We start from the raw sequence: 16877 nt of genomic DNA on the forward strand, positions 1-16877 counted from the left end.
TTCCAGGACAAACTTCCTGAGTTTTTATTTTGGTTTTCATGCATCCCACCTTGGAAATTCTTGTTGCTCCCCAGAGGCTCCGAGATGCAGAGAACACGGTGGCAGCTGCTGAGAAGAAAGGCAACTGTGAGTTGGTCAAGAAGCAAGAACACAGGCAGCTGCCTGTGCTTGGCAAGGAGCAGCTGCTGGATTCTTGCAATTGCCTTCAGTGCGCACAGAAGCCCGCTGCTCTGCTGCTTCGTGTTTCGCCTTCAGTCAATTGCACATTGCTGAAGCTGAGGCAGGCAGTTCAGCTTTGCTGCTTTTCAGCATCTCAGCTGCTTTCTGCTCTGTGACAGCTCTCGAGGTGAAATAGAGATTTTTAGAGTTAGGTTAACAAAATGAATTAAGCATTTCTAATTTAGCTTGTAGAGTTATGTGTTGAATTTTCAACCTTTTGCTTAAGAAACCTCTGTCTAATACAAAGGGCCTAGGAAAATGCAAATTTCTGTAGCTTCTCGCATGAAGAACAATACCAGAAGAAGGAAAGAACCCTTTCCTTCTGAATTAAAATAAAGAAGCTCCTCTGTCTCCAAGCCTATCAAGACTGACAGACGTACTCAGATAAGCACCAAAGGACCAAAAGCGCACGCGCAGAGAGGAAAAGTTCAAAAGTTCAATCATGAGGAAGACCACAATCTTCAGCCTCAGGACCCCCGTACGACCACCACAGCAAACCACGCATGCCCAGAAGGGCGTGGACTTACTTCGCATGAGAAGCGAGGACAGGCGGGGCCAGGGGTGGAATATGCATGAAAAAGTTGTGCAATGTATTGCATATGGAACGTCTTTAAGAATAAAAGTGTGGGTCAGACTGAGGCTCGGGGCACAAGTTTTGGAGAGCTATCTCACTTGTGCCGGGCGCTGACATACGTACCCACTTCATAACTACCCCAGGTTATGGAGTCTATTGATTTCTTCCGCGTATCGTTTCAGTCGGGGCTTGCAAAGGTGCTTTAGGCGCGGCCCAGCTGATAGCGCAGCGGGCGCGCGGGCACAAGCCGCGGTTTGAGGAGCTGCTTTGAACGCCGCTAGCTGATAGCGCAGCTAGTGGGAGCGTGGTACAAGCTAGGAGTTACAAGCACCGCTTACAAGCATCGCTAGTTGGTAAAAAGCTTGCAAAAGTAGCCAGCGAGCCCGGCTGGGCTAAGAGTTAAGTGTTTGTTATACAATAGCACTGCCCTTCAGTGTTAAAAGCTGTCACTGGTGCAGGGGGAGGGGTTGGGGAAGGCAGTCTAGGGTTGCCATGGGAAACAGCAGTTGTATGAGTTCTCCACCCCCTTTCGTAAGAGAATTGTACCCTCCCCCTGTCCTGTCAGTTGTTGTTCAAGTCTGCCCCTTAGCCTAGAATCTTCTCTGTTCCACGTTTTCCCTTTGGTTCTTCCACCAAGAACACTCCTTTCCCTTTTCCCCACTGGTTAATGTTATATTTCCCCTCCCTTTAGCCTTCTCCCGATTGTACCTGTAATAAAAAGGTCTTTGTTCATCAAAACGAACATTGAAAGAAAATAAGAATTTAAACTGAATAGAGAATTTCAGACTGTGAGAAGAGAAAGAGGAGAAAAAAAAAAGGGGGGGGTTTGATAAACAACAAGTATTCTGCTTAAGAATTGTGCAAATGCAGCTAGCACAGAAGACTGTGTAACTAACTATATACAAGCTAACTTTTAGACCAAGGACAACCGGCAAAGAAGATAAGGAGCCTTCATCCCTATGATCACCAAGGGCAGAGAGAAAAAGGACCCCCTAGCAGCCAATTGCACCGGCGCAGAGTGCATCGAGAGAAAATACGTCAACCGAAAAAGAGGGGGGACTATAAAAACAAAAAGGTCAAAGGGGGAAGGTGCGCCGTGGCAGAGTGGAAACTCCCCGGCTGCCCAGCGCTGTTTTTTGCTTAATACCGCTTGCTTAATAAATTCTTGTTAATTGATTTATCTATAATTAGCCTCCCCAATTGACTTTGTCCATAACAAATTTGGTGCCGTGACTCGGATAAGGGCAAACGGGCAGGAATTCCTAATCAGGGAGGCGCCCCGCTGCCTTTTCAGCGGCCCTGGTGCAGGCTTTTCCTTCTCGGGCCCTTACCGACGAACCTAAATTCGGTATTAAGCAAAAGGGATACCGGTAACCCCGTAATCTTTGTGCACGAAGCCCGGGCGAAGACGCAGGACAGCGTGAGTATAAAAGTGGGATCCGCTCGGTTGGGGTTGGGATCCCAGGACATAACGTACGAGACGTCCTTTTAGGACGAGGCAAGTGTGGACCTTTAAGTAGTGCGGTTTCCAGACCCCGAGAGGGGCTGGGCCACGAACAGGGGGCCGCGAGTGTGTGTGTGTGTGAAGGTGTCCTGGAAGATGGGACAGAGGAAAAGCAAGCCCTCTGATTCCATGGGGACGGGGACCCCAGTAAAGTTTCCTCAGATACCACCTGACAGTCCGTTAGGTTTAATAATAAAATCTTGGGATGAATACCCTTCAAGAAAAGGGAAGGATAGGGCAAAAATGATACATTATTGTATGGAAGTATGGGGAGGGAAACAAATCTGTGGTGATAATTTATTTTGGCCAGTGTTTGGAAGATTCGAGGACTGGATTTGCCAGTCATTAAACATTTATGTAAATTCTAAAGAACCTTTTGATATGGAAGAGCGCAAGTACGCTGCTCTCTGGATAGTGGGGGAAACAAGAGCAAAACTTTTTGCCTTAAGCACCCAGGGAGAAAAAAAAAAAAAAAGAAGAAAAATAAAAAGCCTGAGGAGGTTCCAACTGCACCCCCTCTACCATACATACCTCCCCCTCCTCCACCTCCACCAGCACCACCAGTAGTCTACCCCAATTTAGATCAAGGGGGGGATCTTGAAAACCAGGAAGTAGAAGTCCTGGAACCGGTCCCTGAGGAAAATCGTCGTGTTACTCGTAGCCTAACAAGGGGGAAAAGCGAGAGGGAAAGGCAAGCTCTATATCCATTAAGGGAAGTAGCTTTGGGAATGATCCCTAATCCTAATGCTGGTCAGCAGGGACAACCAGCCCAAATTCCGGGAATAGGTTATGTGGAGGTACCTCTTAATTCAGGAGATGTGAGGGAGCTCAAGAAAGAAATGGGACATCTATTGGAAGACCCCCTCGGAGTTGCAGAGCGGGTGGATCAGTTTCTGGGGCCCAATGTGTATACGTGGGATGAAATGCAGTCAATACTGGGGATTTTATTCACATCTGAGGAGCGAGGGATGATCAGGACGGCCGGTCTGAGGATTTGGGATAGAGACCATCAGGCAGGACCCCAAGCAGATACTAAATGGCCTTTACAGCGTCCTAATTGGGATAAGCAGGATCCCCTGCATAGGACACATATGGCAGACTTAAGAACAATTCTTATCCAGGGGATCAGAGAATCAGTCCCTAAGGGGCAGAATGTGAATAAAGCTTTTTGTGAGAGTCAAAAGAAAGATGAGGACCCCACGGAATGGTTAGGATGGCTCCGGAGATCTTTTCAGCTGTACTCCGGAGCAAACCCTGACACTCCGGAAGGACAGATGTTGTTAAAGACCCAGTTTGTGGCCAGAGCCTGGCCTGATATTAGGAGAAAATTGGAAAAGATTGAGGATTGGCATGGTAGAGGCCTGGATGAATTGTTGCGGGAAGCTCAGAAAGTGTATGTACGGAGAGAGGAGGAAGGACATAGGAAACAAGCAAGAGTGATGATGGCTGTGGTACGTGAAGGGCAGAGGGGAACGTTTAGTCAGTTCCAGGGAAGTAAGCTGAAGGGCCAGAAGGTAGAAGAAGGGAGAAGAGAAAAGGAGAGTGGACAAGGAAGCTGCTTTTATTGTGGTAAGAGAGGGCATTTTCGGCGGGAATGCAGAAAAAGGTTGGCAGATGAAAAGCAATTCAAGGAAGATTGAGGGGGTCAGGGGCTCTATTTGCTGGGGACCCAGGAAAAAACAGAGCCCCTGGTAAAACTAAAAATTGGTCCCCAGCAGCAAGAATATGAGTTTCTTGTGGACTCAGGAGCTGAGAGATCAACGGTTCAAACCCTTCCCTCAGGGTGTAAATTATCAAGAGAAACAATACAGGTAGTTGGGGCAAAAGGGGAAGCCTTTAAAGTGCCTGTAATCAAAGACGTGATTTTTGAAACCAGCTCCAAAATAGGTATAGGGTCACTGTTGTTAGTTCCAGAGGCTGACTATAACTTACTGGGACGAGATTTGATGATTGAATTAGGAATTGGAATCGACATAAATGACAAGAAGCTAAATATTAAATTATGTCCTCTTCGGGTAGAGGACGAACAGAAAATTAACCCTGAAGTGTGGTATACCCCAGAAAAAGCTGGCCGATTGGACATAAAACCTTTTGAGATAGTATTAAGAAATCCTGAAGTCCCAGTTAGAGTTAAGCAGTACCCAATTCCAAATGAAGGAAGGAAAGGGGTCAAACCTGAAATTGAAAGATTAAAAGCACAAGGGTTATTAGAACCCTGCATGTCCCCTTTTAATACTCCTATCCTTCCTGTTAAAAAACCCGATGGGAAATACCGTTTGGTACATGACTTACGAGAAATTAACAAAAGGACTGTAGAAAGATTCCCTGTAGTAACTAACCCTCATACTTTATTAAGTCAGTTAGGCCCCGAAAATCAGTGGTATAGTGTTATAGATTTAAAGGATGCATTTTGGGCATGTCCCCTTAAAGAAAGTTGTAGGGACTATTTTGCCTTTGAATGGGAAGACCCAGACACCCACAGGAAACAACAACTCCGTTGGACGGTACTCCCACAAGGGTTTACAGAGTCCCCTAATTTATTTGGCCAGGCACTGGAGCAGCTGCTTACAGATTTTCAGTTGAGAGAAGGGGCTGTCCTGATTCAGTATGTAGATGACTTGTTAGTAGCTGGGAAAGAAGAGGAAATTGTCAGGGAAGAGAGTAAAAGATTACTCAATTTTCTAAGCCTGAAAGGACTCAAAGTGTCAAAATCCAAATTACAATTTGTGGAAAAAGAGGTGAAGTATCTCGGACATAGACTGAGTCAAGGAACGAAGAAACTAGACCCAGAAAGGGTTAAGGGAATCTTAGCTATGCCAGGGCCAAGGACAAAGCGGGAGGTTAGACAGCTGTTAGGACTGTTTGGGTACTGTAGACAATGGATAGAGGGATTTAGCGGGAAAGTAAAATTCCTATATGAGAAACTAACAAAAGAAGGCTTGCTTAAGTGGACTTGGGAAGATGAGGAAAAACTACAGGACCTCAAGGCAGAATTAGTAAATGCACCGGTTCTCAGTCTTCCTGATTTAAAAAGGCCCTTTTATAATATAAAACCAGGTGATAAGGTGTTAATAAAAAAACCTGGAAAGAAACCTCACTAATCCCAAACTGGGAAGGCCCCTATGTTGTTTTACTTACTACAGAAACTGCAGTCAGAACCGCCGAGAAGGGATGGACACATGCGAGCCGAATAAAGGGACCGATTACTGCTGCTGCTGCCGAAGACCCCTGGAGAATAACCAGCCAACCCGGAGATCTTAAGGTCACATTTAAACGGACTTAATGGACTCAGTAAAAATTGTACAAACCAGCTGGTATAGTGAGATATTGGATTATGGATATCCTGTAACTGATGATTTTAGAGTCTATTGTACAAATAAGGATTGTGATTGTTACCCTTTTGTATGCTATATTTGTAAAATCTGCCAGGAACGGTGGTGGGTCCATAGTTATAGAGGTACCCCTCCTAGGGGTATTTGTAAAGGGTGTTACCAATTAGAAAGAGAACTGACAAAGTCAGTCCTAAAGATTGGAGAAGAGAACGAGACCCTACCAAGGGAATCCCAAGAGTGGTGGGAGGTGTTTACTAAGGGGGCTAGGCCTGAAAATTGTTGTTACCACTCTAATGAACCAATTCCCCTAATTGTTCAAATTATAAAAGGGAATTGCCTGAAGACTTTACCTGGAATTCAGTGTAATTCACCGCAAGTGAAGGATAAGAATTGGGAATCATTCAAAAAGAGGCAGCAAAAAACAGAGTAAGGGTCCTCCTGAAGAATATCCTTGCTGCCGAGAAGATGGTACACCTCGCGGCTCGAAGCAACCGGGTCGGCGAGCGAGGCAGAGGGATAAGAAGCAGTGGAGGAAAAAGCCCTCAAACTGGGACAATTCAAAGGTATTTCAAGAACTGCCTCAAGGGTACTGATCTCCCAAGGGTAAAGGTGAGCCCGGCAATAACATGTCAAACCAAACAGCGGGAAGGGGGAAATAATGATAATCAAGTTCTGGGGCGGTTTGGACTCCACCCTTGCTGGCAAATTCTGTACATATTAGTTATATGTTGTACCTGGCCTGTACAAGGGGACTATGCACACCAGCCATTTAATTGGACTCTGACCAAAATAGACCAAGGGAAAGTTGTTAAGCAAAATGCCACCACTGTAGCTCCTACTTTTTTAGTTACTAATGAGGACTTGGTGAACTCTGTGTGGGGATGGAGTAAACCTGACTTCCACGCTATCTATTGGTGTCCTAGCTCCAATCCTGGGAGGGGATATTGTAATTACCCTGGGGAATATCTATGTGGATATTGGGGCTGTGAAACCATAGCAACTGCCTGGGCTGTCACCCATCCAGATAAATTTTTACAGGTCTCATGGTATCCTAAAGGATGCAAAGTTCCATGGTATGGCACTCAAGGAGAAATTCTGTATATGGGGAATTGTAGGTCCTTGAAAAATACAGGTGCTCAACCCCCTGGACCCAGGATGGCTGGTAGGAAAAACTTGGGGAGTAAGGTGTTGGGAACCGGGTAAGGATCGTGGAGGGTACATTCAAATAAAAAAGGAAATCCTACCACATGATCCTCTACCCATAGGCCCTAACTCTGTAATTGCTGAGGAGAAGTTAACCGAGACAGCTATAGGGACCAGTGACACCACAATGCCCGGAAACGGGACCCTCATACTCCCGACCCCGGATCCCCAGCAAAGTACCCTTTGGAAACTTATGCAGGCAGCGTACCAAGTCCTCAATGTAACACGACCTAACATTACTGAACAATGCTGGCTGTGCTTTGATATTAAACCTCCTTTCTATGAGGCAGTAGGGCTCAATGAGAAACCCAAGCGAGTTAATGGGAGCAATCCGCCACAATGTAACTGGAAAGACCCCCAAACCCAAGGGATAACGTTAGCAGCAGTAACTGGAAAGGGACGATGCATAGGGAGAGTCCCGTGGCAAAAGAAACATTTGTGTAAAACAGTCAGTAAAGCACAGCATAGGAGTAACCCGGCAAAATGGTTGATTCCAGCCAAAAATACTAAATGGATATGCTCCAGAGGGGGGCTTACACCCTGTATTGCTCTTGACCTATTCAACGAAGTCTCTGAGTTTTGCATACAAGTGGTAATAGTCCCTAAAATCATTTATCATCCTGAGGAATATGTGTTTAATGCTCAAGTCACTTCTGAACATCACTTATCAAAAAGGGAACCCTTCACAGCCTTGACAGTGGCTACCCTAATGATTGTAGGTGGAACAGGTGTTGGCACCGGGGTGGCATCATTAGTAAAACAGAATCAAGAATTTAATTCCTTGAGGATTGCTGTAGATGAAGACTTAGCCCGCATTGAACAGTCGATCTCAGCCCTTGAAAAGTCTGTAAGATCCCTGTCAGAGGTAGTATTATAAAATCGTAGAGGATTGGACTTAATATTCTTGCAACAGGGAGGATTATGTGCTGCCCTTAGGGAGGAATGCTGTGTGTATGCAGACCACACGGGAATTGTGAGAGATACAATGACTAAACTAAGGGAAGGCCTCGAACGGAGAAAGAGGGAGAGAGAGTCACAGCAAAGCTGGTATGAGACTTGGTTCAACAGCTCCCCTTGGCTTACCACGCTACTATCAACACTTGCAGGTCCTGTGATATTGTTGTTACTAGGTTTAACTTTCGGACCTTGCATTTTTAATAAAATCATAGACATTGTAAAAGGAAGACTAGAGGCAGCTCATCTAATGCTTATTAGGGAGAGGTACGAAGCATTGCCCAGGGACTCAGAAGTAGATGAAACCCTGGTCTTAAGCCACCAAGAGTTAAAGCGTTTTAATGAACAAATTGGTAAAGAGAAAGAGGAGGGATTGTAATAAAAAGGTCTTTGTTCATCAAAACGAACATTGAAAGAAAATAAGAATTTAAACTGAATAGAGAATTTCAGACTGTGAGAAGAGAAAGAGGAGAAAAAAAAAAGGGGGGGGTTTGATAAACAACAAGTATTCTGCTTAAGAATTGTGCAAATGCAGCTAGCACAGAAGACTGTGTAACTAACTATATACAAGCTAACTTTTAGACCAAGGACAACCGGCAAAGAAGATAAGGAGCCTTCATCCCTATGATCACCAAGGGCAGAGAGAAAAAGGACCCCCTAGCAACCAATTGCACCGGCGCAGAGTGCATCGAGAGAAAATACGTCAACCGAAAAAGAGGGGGGACTATAAAAACAAAAAGGTCAAAGGGGGAAGGTGCGCCGTGGCAGAGTGGAAACTCCCCGGCTGCCCAGCGCTGTTTTTTGCTTAATACCGCTTGCTTAATAAATTCTTGTTAATTGATTTATCTATAATTAGCCTCCCCAATTGACTTTGTCCATAACAGTACCCTCGAATGCTAAACCCTCCTACCCCTACGCAGTAAAAGAATCCTCACCCCGCCCTTCGGGGCTCTCGGAATCTGCCTCTCTACTGCTTCGTTGTCTCCCTGTTTGCCCCTTCTGCGACCCTTCAATCAACGAGCAGGATTTCAGCAGCCCGAGTGTCCCTCCCGTTCTTCTGGTGGACCCTCAGATGTACCAGCTACCCGAGCTTCGTGCCGAGCGGCTAAAAGCCCCCACGGCTCGGCAACTGGGAGATCCTTTGCATTACAGGGCGAATAAAGGGGGGATGAATGTGTGTGAATGCGAGGCTGTAAGAGCCCGTCAGAAGCCCCTCATTTTCCATTCTGCCTTCCGATTGCCACAAGAAAGAATCCCTTCCCCCACTGTAGTTCCGGCTTAGAACAGGACACAGCACAGGTGGGACCACTGAACCGTCATGCTGGCTGTTCCCAACAAGGCCTGGTAAGAACTTGGCAAGGAGTTGGCAAGGACTTGGCAAAGACCTGACATGGAGCCAGCACGGGACAGCCTGATGCGCGGCCTGCTTCTAATCTCCGTTCTTAAGCCCAATGAACTTTTGGGGTGACTCTCGCGGTCCTTCACTGAAGACCCCTCATCTGCCTCGTTACCACTGTGACAAAGAAAGAATGAGAACCCTCCTCCCAAGGACTGAGACTGAGACCCCTGCTATAGGGAGGAGGGGAAATTGGTGGTCTGACCACTAATGACATGACCTGTTTCCCTTCAGTGATTCAAATGGACTTATTCTTCATTGGATTCGTCTTGCTTTGGTGGTTTCTGTGGACTCACCCGTTCCCTCGGGGCGATTACAATGGACTTTCATTATTACACTTGTTCCCCCCCTCTCTCCTCTGTGGACTATAATTGGAGCCCCGAGTCGACCAGAACTTCGAAGACTCCCCCGACACGACAGACGGATCCCCATCGTCCGGAGCACTGAGGATCTCGCCTGTGTTGGTAGCTATTCCCATAGCCCTGTTCTCTCTCTAACCTTTTATCTCCTTTCAGATCCCCACTATCGCGTTTACTGTTTTGGCCCCTACTAAAGGTGCATTTGTTGTGATTAACTGATAGTCCCTTGTTGTTTGCCTTTGTTGCACTTTTGGGATGGGTGAAAAGAACCATCACGACACCCCGCAAGAAACGGATCGTGACATTAAAATTGGCGTCACGGACAGGATTTCTGTCTAGACAGAAGGGTTGCAGCTGAAAAGGCACCCATACTGTCTTTGGCAATTCATAAAGGATCCCTTAGTGCAAAGGGCGGGACACTGTTGTTTTGTTGTTGCTGTGTGTATGTGGTCTGGGAAGGAAGGGACAACTTGAAGCAACTAAGCAGAGCCTCCCAGGCAGATGATTGTCCTTTCACCCAGCCAGGGAAGCGAAGGGCGACACAGCGAGGGCTGTGTAGTTTTGTGGAACTTAAGTTTGTAGCTCCCTGTCGTGGTTTTGGTCCCTTCACAAAATGAGTGACAATCTTAGCCTTGAAATTAAAGCTGAATTTTATGCACTACTAGCCAAACACAATGCCAAACCTTCTACAGAAGGAGAAAAATGGGCACAGAGTAATTGGTTGAACTTAGAAAATGTTCTTGATAGAGTGTGTTCATTACAACATGAAACAAAATTCAAACTGGGCAAAAATAAAACTATCTTCTGCTCAGTTTTGGGAGCTTGTCTTATGGCAGCTATAGAAAATGGCTTCGAGCGAAGAAGTGAGGAACATGCTATAATAGACTCCCTTCAAAATCTAGTTGAAATTTTGCAAAAACAGTTCTATGAAGCAAAAAAATGTGATCTATGCATTGCGAGCTGCCTTAACAGAGGAACATATTAACAAATCACATCATGCTGATTCCTCTACAGAGCTTGAGGAGAAGGAAACTCCTCACATTAAACAAATCTATCCTCATCAAGAACTTGAAGCAGCAAGTAATTGTGGGGAACATTGCTGCCATCACTTGAGACCCTTGATTAAAACAGAGTAGAACTATCTCAGTGATGATGATCTGGAACCTCACATCACAACCAAACGCATACCATCACAACTAAACACGGCCACCGAGCTAGCTAAGCTTAAAAGGGAATACGGACAGCCTCCACATGAATCAGAAACAGAATATGTTTTCCGGGTGTCCCTCACTGGTGGTGATCCAATTCAATTCACTGAACAGGAAGCCAGTGGGTATTGGGGACATGGTGTCTTCTTAACAACGGGAGAGAAAGGTGACACATGGTCCCTGACACAGCGTGCAGCTTTTTGGGCCGGGGGAACAAGCCCCTTGGAAAGGGGAGATCCCATAGCTAGAATTAGTACCCCCGACCAGCTCTTGGAAAATGTGCACAAAGCTGCTTGCCTGCAAATGACTCACAAAAAGAAATGAATTCCTGGCTTTGAATCCCTGATGCAATTACCTGTGAAGCCCAAGATAATGACCCCTTGAATTTGTGGGCTTCCAGAATCACTCAAACCTACAGCAATTCTCCTTCCAAAAACGATAGCAGCTGTATCTCCTGTAGAAAGACCAGACAGATTTCCTAGTCACTGGAACGACCCATTTGTTCCCCTTTATGACTTGTTGAGGAAAGGGGTGAAATGGGATTGGAGTCTTTCTCAGGAGTCAGCATTGCAATTGCTGATTTTTGAAGCAACAGCTCATCAAGCACTGGGCCCTATCCATCCTACAGATCCTTTCCAGGTGGAATGGGCATTTGCCTCCTCAGGGCTGTCAGTACACATATGGCAGCGGGGTCCTGAGGCTCCGACAAGACCTGTTGGTTTTGATTCCCGTGGTTCCAAAGATGCTGAGAAAAGATACACTACCTGGGAAAAAGGATTGTTGATGGTTATCTTAGCTTTCCTAGAAGTAGAAAAAATTGCACAAAAACAACCAATTGTATTGAGAGGCCCCTTCAAGGTTATTAAGACAGTCACTAGTGGGAGTCCCCCTCCTGACGGGGTGGCCCAGAGGGCCTCAGTGAGAAAGTGGTATGCTCAGGTTGAACATTACTGTAACTTCTTCTCAATGACAGAAGGAGCTGTAAAAACTTTAGCAATCCAAGAAACGGAGAGCTTGGACAAACCTGCCTCTGTAATCAAAGTAACCCCTCCTTTCTGCCCCGAACAATCAGCAAACTCTTGGTTTACTGATGCTTTTGCTAAAGGGGAAGGAAAAGGATGGAAATCTAGGGCAGAAGCCCTCCACTTTTCCTCTGGTGAGCAAATGATTACAGAGGGAGAAGGTAGTACACACAGTGGGGAGCTGATAGCTGTCTGGAGTGTTTTTCAACGAGAAGCACAGAATTCCTCTTTGGTCTGCATCTACACTGACTCCTATGCTCTGTACCAAATGATCCTAATAATCCAGCTCATGACCCTGGCCAACCTGTTCTGGTGGACCTCTCTTACTATAGGACTAGTAGCACTTGTGCTAAAACCCCCTCTGAAGAAATATGCATGGGAATCCTCTGGTGCTCTAGGGAAAGAGCATTGGACAAATACATGCTGGATAATTCCATCATTCTAACTTTTCTGCCTCTCGGCGGCAGAATTCTGTTGTGTTTACTTTTTCAGAAGAACTCCGAGGGACATGAAGACCACCTAATCCATGATAAAACTGGTAATACTTTTCTGCATCCTACCGCAACCCCATGGCCAGAAAGCAGCTGAGTGACCGTGGTCTGAACTAATTGTGGTAGCATGCAGAAAAAGTGAAAGGATCTCTTGAAGCACAAAAAGGTTTGTACGCAGCCAAGCATACAGGATTGTTGGCACAATTTCACATGAACACAAACTGTAGAAGTAGTTTGGTTTTGGTCCAAAAATACTGAAGCACTTTTTTTTTGTTTTGTTTTGTTTTTGTTTTTGTTTTTGTTTTTTAAGTTGAAAGTATTGATTCAAATACTGGAGTAGGACTTGATGTTAATGTTGTGACACCTACCACCCAACCACTGGTTACACTTAGCCCGAAAATTTTTGAAATTGGACCATGTAGAATCAGGAAAACTGGCCAACAACAGATATTGTTTAATCTGTTATGGTCTCTTAAACAAGTCAAATTGCTGATGCAAAACAATATCTGAGAAATACAACCAGCTTGTTCACCCTTTTTGCAGACCTCTTTTCAGGCTTGGACAACCTGGCTGCGACAGTGGAAGCCTCCTAAAAACCGGCTGCCAAGAGACATAACTGGTCTTGTGGGAACAGGATTGGGAATCCTAAATAGTATTGATTCAGAAGTATGAATGAATAAATTGGCTTCCACAACTAAAGATTTAACCAAAATACAACAACCACTGCAATCGTCCTTATCAGCCTTGGGAACACATCAGTGGTTGCTATCAAACATTCTAGCAAATTGGGAAAAGATAAATGTAAATAATAGCAAATTGATCATTGATGCACTTAATGCCACACAAAGCAACGTTTCCTTAGCTCTTAGCCGTATCCAGGCTCAATGATGGATGCAGTCAGTTGCTGCCTCAATTATAAGAGAAGGTGAAGAAGGCACTTTTCCCACTGAAATTAGGAAAATAGTCTGGGACAGTGCCACTGACTTTGAAAGAGATTTCCAATCCTGGTGGAATTTAGTGAATTTTACCTATGACCCTAACACAAACACAGCCACAGCATTTGCGTTGACCATAAGAAATGCCTCGGTGCATTTGATATTCCCTATCATTGCACTAGGATTAAATCATGATGGACCCAGTTTCTATCCTTCTGAACATAGAGAATGGGCCCGTCAAATTGATGACAAATGGCAAACTGTCAATTTAGAGTCCTGTACCATCTGAGAACAACTAGGGTTTATCTGTGAAGGTAATGCAATTGTAGCTCAAGATATTTGTCTGGAGACAGAACAAAATAGCTGTCATTTTGATATTCATCCTAACGAGACTTCTGAAACAGTCCTTGTATCTACAGACAATGGGTGTGCCTGCTTCAGAACCGCTTGGGATACTGTGTTTATAGAAAGTACAGTAGTAGCTACTAAAAATCATTCCAATTTTTGTGCTTGCAACTTTACTAAAATTGCAGGATGTGATTTTTCTTTTGTAGCTCCAGTTACTTCACATGAACTTTTAGAATCCAATCTCACGTTGATTCACAAGCTACTGCCTACTGCCATTGGGATGAACCTTTCTCTGGTAAAGCAATTATTACTTCATCAAGATCTAATAGAGATCCTAGGAAAAATCAAGGGGAATGGACAGAAAACTCTGGTAACTGTTCATCATCATGTGCAAGAAATACATCGTGTTGTAGAAAGGGTGAAAAGTGATGCCGAGCACAAGTGGTGGGATACCCTTTTCGGGTGGTCACCCACCGCCACCGGTATCCTGAAGAAATTGTGTCATCCCATTGTTGTTCTTCTGATTTTAGTTATGATTGGTTTGGTTTTATCAGTAATCTTGCTTATTGTAAATTGGAGAATGATGAAACGATGAACAAAATTAACATCTATAATTAATGCACACCACTTGGCCGACATCCTTTACACTAGAGATGTTCCCAGGACAGTAGACACAAGAAGATGATAAGGTTAGAAGATATGTTTTACATCATTTTCTTTTATGATTTGTTCTAATCGCTGTTTTAATTATTTTTGTTTATTGTTTATAAAATTGTACTGAGTAATATCGATTATACTAGGTTTATTACTTTACTGTTTAATATTGATGATACTGGTTTATTATTTGATCAATTTATTGTTTAATTGATTCATATTGATTATTATTTAAATAACTATTATTGATTTACTAATTGTATTTTGCTTATTGTTTAATTATAATTTGTTGTGATTACTAATATGTTGTGATTGTTTTAGTTTTCCCGTTTTCTCTTTCTTTCCCTTTTCCTCTTCTCTTTTCCCTGGGACCTGCTGCCAACACTTGACGAGTCCTGAAGACTCCACGACGACACCATGGAATCCTGCTGATGAAGATCTTTCGAGGGCAATCGTCAGTCACGGGGTGGTGTAAGAGCCCGTCAGAAGCCCCTCATTTTCCATTCTGCCTTCCGATTGCCACAAGAAAGAATCCCTTCCCCCACTGTAGTTCCGGCTTAGAACAGGACACAGCACAGGTGGGACCACTGAACCGTCATGCTGGCTGTTCCCAACAAGGCCTGGTAAGAACTTGGCAAGGAGTTGGCAAGGACTTGGCAAAGACCTGACATGGAGCCAGCACGGGACAGCCTGATGCGCGGCCTGCTTCTAATCTCCGTTCTTAAGCCCAATGAACTTTTGGGGTGACTCTCGCGGTCCTTCACTGAAGACCCCTCATCTGCCTCGTTACCACTGTGACAAAGAAAGAATGAGAACCCTCCTCCCAAGGACTGAGACTGAGACCCCTGCTATAGGGAGGAGGGGAAATTGGTGGTCTGACCACTAATGACATGACCTGTTTCCCTTCAGTGATTCAAATGGACTTATTCTTCATTGGATTCGTCTTGCTTTGGTGGTTTCTGTGGACTCACCCGTTCCCTCGGGGCGATTACAATGGACTTTCATTATTACACTTGTTCCCCCCCTCTCTCCTCTGTGGACTATAATTGGAGCCCCGAGTCGACCAGAACTTCGAAGACTCCCCCGACACGACAGACGGATCCCCATCGTCCGGAGCACTGAGGATCTCGCCTGTGTTGGTAGCTATTCCCATATCCCTCTTCTCTCTCTAACCTTTTATCTCCTTTCAGATCCCCACTATCGCGTTTACTGTTTTGGCCCCTACTAAAGGTGCATTTGTTGTGATTAACTGATAGTCCCTTGTTGTTTGCCTTTGTTGCACTTTTGGGATGGGTGAAAAGAACCATCACGACACCCCGGAAGAAGCGGATCGTGACAGAGGCGGGCTGGTTACCCCAGACCTGCTAAGCGAGAGCGGCAGTCTCCCATGCTGCGTTTCCGTCTTTTTCGTGAGAAAAGCGGCCAGTAAAGAGACGAAGCGAGTAATAAAAAGAGTGAGAGAACCCCCCTGGGACTGGGTCTCAGAGAAAGAGTGGGACCCCTTGGGGGGGGGGGGGGGAGTAAAATGTAATTTATTAGAAAAAAAAATGAATGAAAAGGTAAAAAGAGGGTTTTCTTGGCATAATCTATTGGGGAAAAATAAAAGGTAAAATGTGTAGGAGGGGCCCCTAAAAATTCTGCTGGATTGAGGGATAAGAATGCCCGAGAACATCCAAGATCAAACCTGCTGGATTGAGGGATTAATATTCCAAGAGCATCCAGGGTTGATTCAAACCTGCTGGATTGAGGGATTAATGTTCCAAGAGCATCCAGGGTTGATTCAAACCTGCTGGATTGAGGGATTAATGTTCCAAGAGCATCCAGGGTTAAGTCAAACCTGCTGGGTTGAGGGATTAACATTCCAAGAGCACCCAGAATTAAGTTTGCTGGGTTGTTGAGAGCAGCCAAGATTGAGTAAAAATTTTGCCAGTTTGAAGAGAAGTCTGACAGGATCTAGAGTTGGGAACCACACAGCTAGATTGAGGGGTATCCAAGAACACTGGGACTAGCCAGGGACACCTACAAGTGTAATAGGTGTGTTGAAAAAGAAAAGGTACCTTGTTGTTGTGGTTGTTTTGTTATGTGTAAGAGTAAGTAAAATAAAGTTAAGTGAATGTAGACGAAGGAAAGTATATGTATGCATCCTGCCCTGTTAAGCAGCCTCACTGTGCTTCCCTGCTGTCACCGACAAACACAAGTTACGAACCCTCAGAACTGAAAAAGTTCCATCAAATATTGCTTCCATTGATGACCATGATATTGTCTATAATACCTTGTTCCAACTTATGTTATGTAAGTGTTAATACCCCTATCCTACCAGTTGGTAAACCTGATGGGTCATACCGGTTAGTACAGGATCTGCGGGCCATAAACAAGGTCACTGAGGATCTGTATCCTGTGGTGGCCAATCCCTACACGTTATTAACTTGCTTAACCCCCGAGCTAACTTGGTTTACCGTTTTAGATTGAAAAGATGCCTTCTTTTGCCTTCCTATCCACGAAGCCAGAAAATTTTTGCATTTGAATGGGAAAATCCTAAGAGCGGGCGAAGAACTCAACTGACATGGACCAGACTCCCACAAGGATTCAAAAACTCACCCACTTTGTTTGGAGAACAACTTGCAAAAGAATTAGAGACCTGAGAAGCCCCTCCAGAGGAAGGGAAGTTGCTAGAGTAC

At 44.8% G+C, this 16877-nt stretch overlaps 1 long non-coding RNA gene across 1 annotated transcript; it reads left to right on the forward strand.

Moving 5' to 3' along the window:
- Positions 1 to 1939: 1939 nt before the first annotated feature.
- Positions 1940 to 5607, forward strand: LOC128820610 (uncharacterized). The gene is made up of 2 exons (XR_008440923.1): positions 1940 to 2213; positions 5441 to 5607. It is a non-coding gene; the product is annotated as an uncharacterized LOC128820610 (long non-coding RNA).
- Positions 5608 to 16877: the final 11270 nt, after the last annotated feature.

The sequence above is a fragment of the Vidua macroura genome, chromosome 29 (assembly GCF_024509145.1).
Source record: "Vidua macroura isolate BioBank_ID:100142 chromosome 29, ASM2450914v1, whole genome shotgun sequence".
NCBI lineage: Eukaryota > Metazoa > Chordata > Aves > Passeriformes > Viduidae > Vidua > Vidua macroura.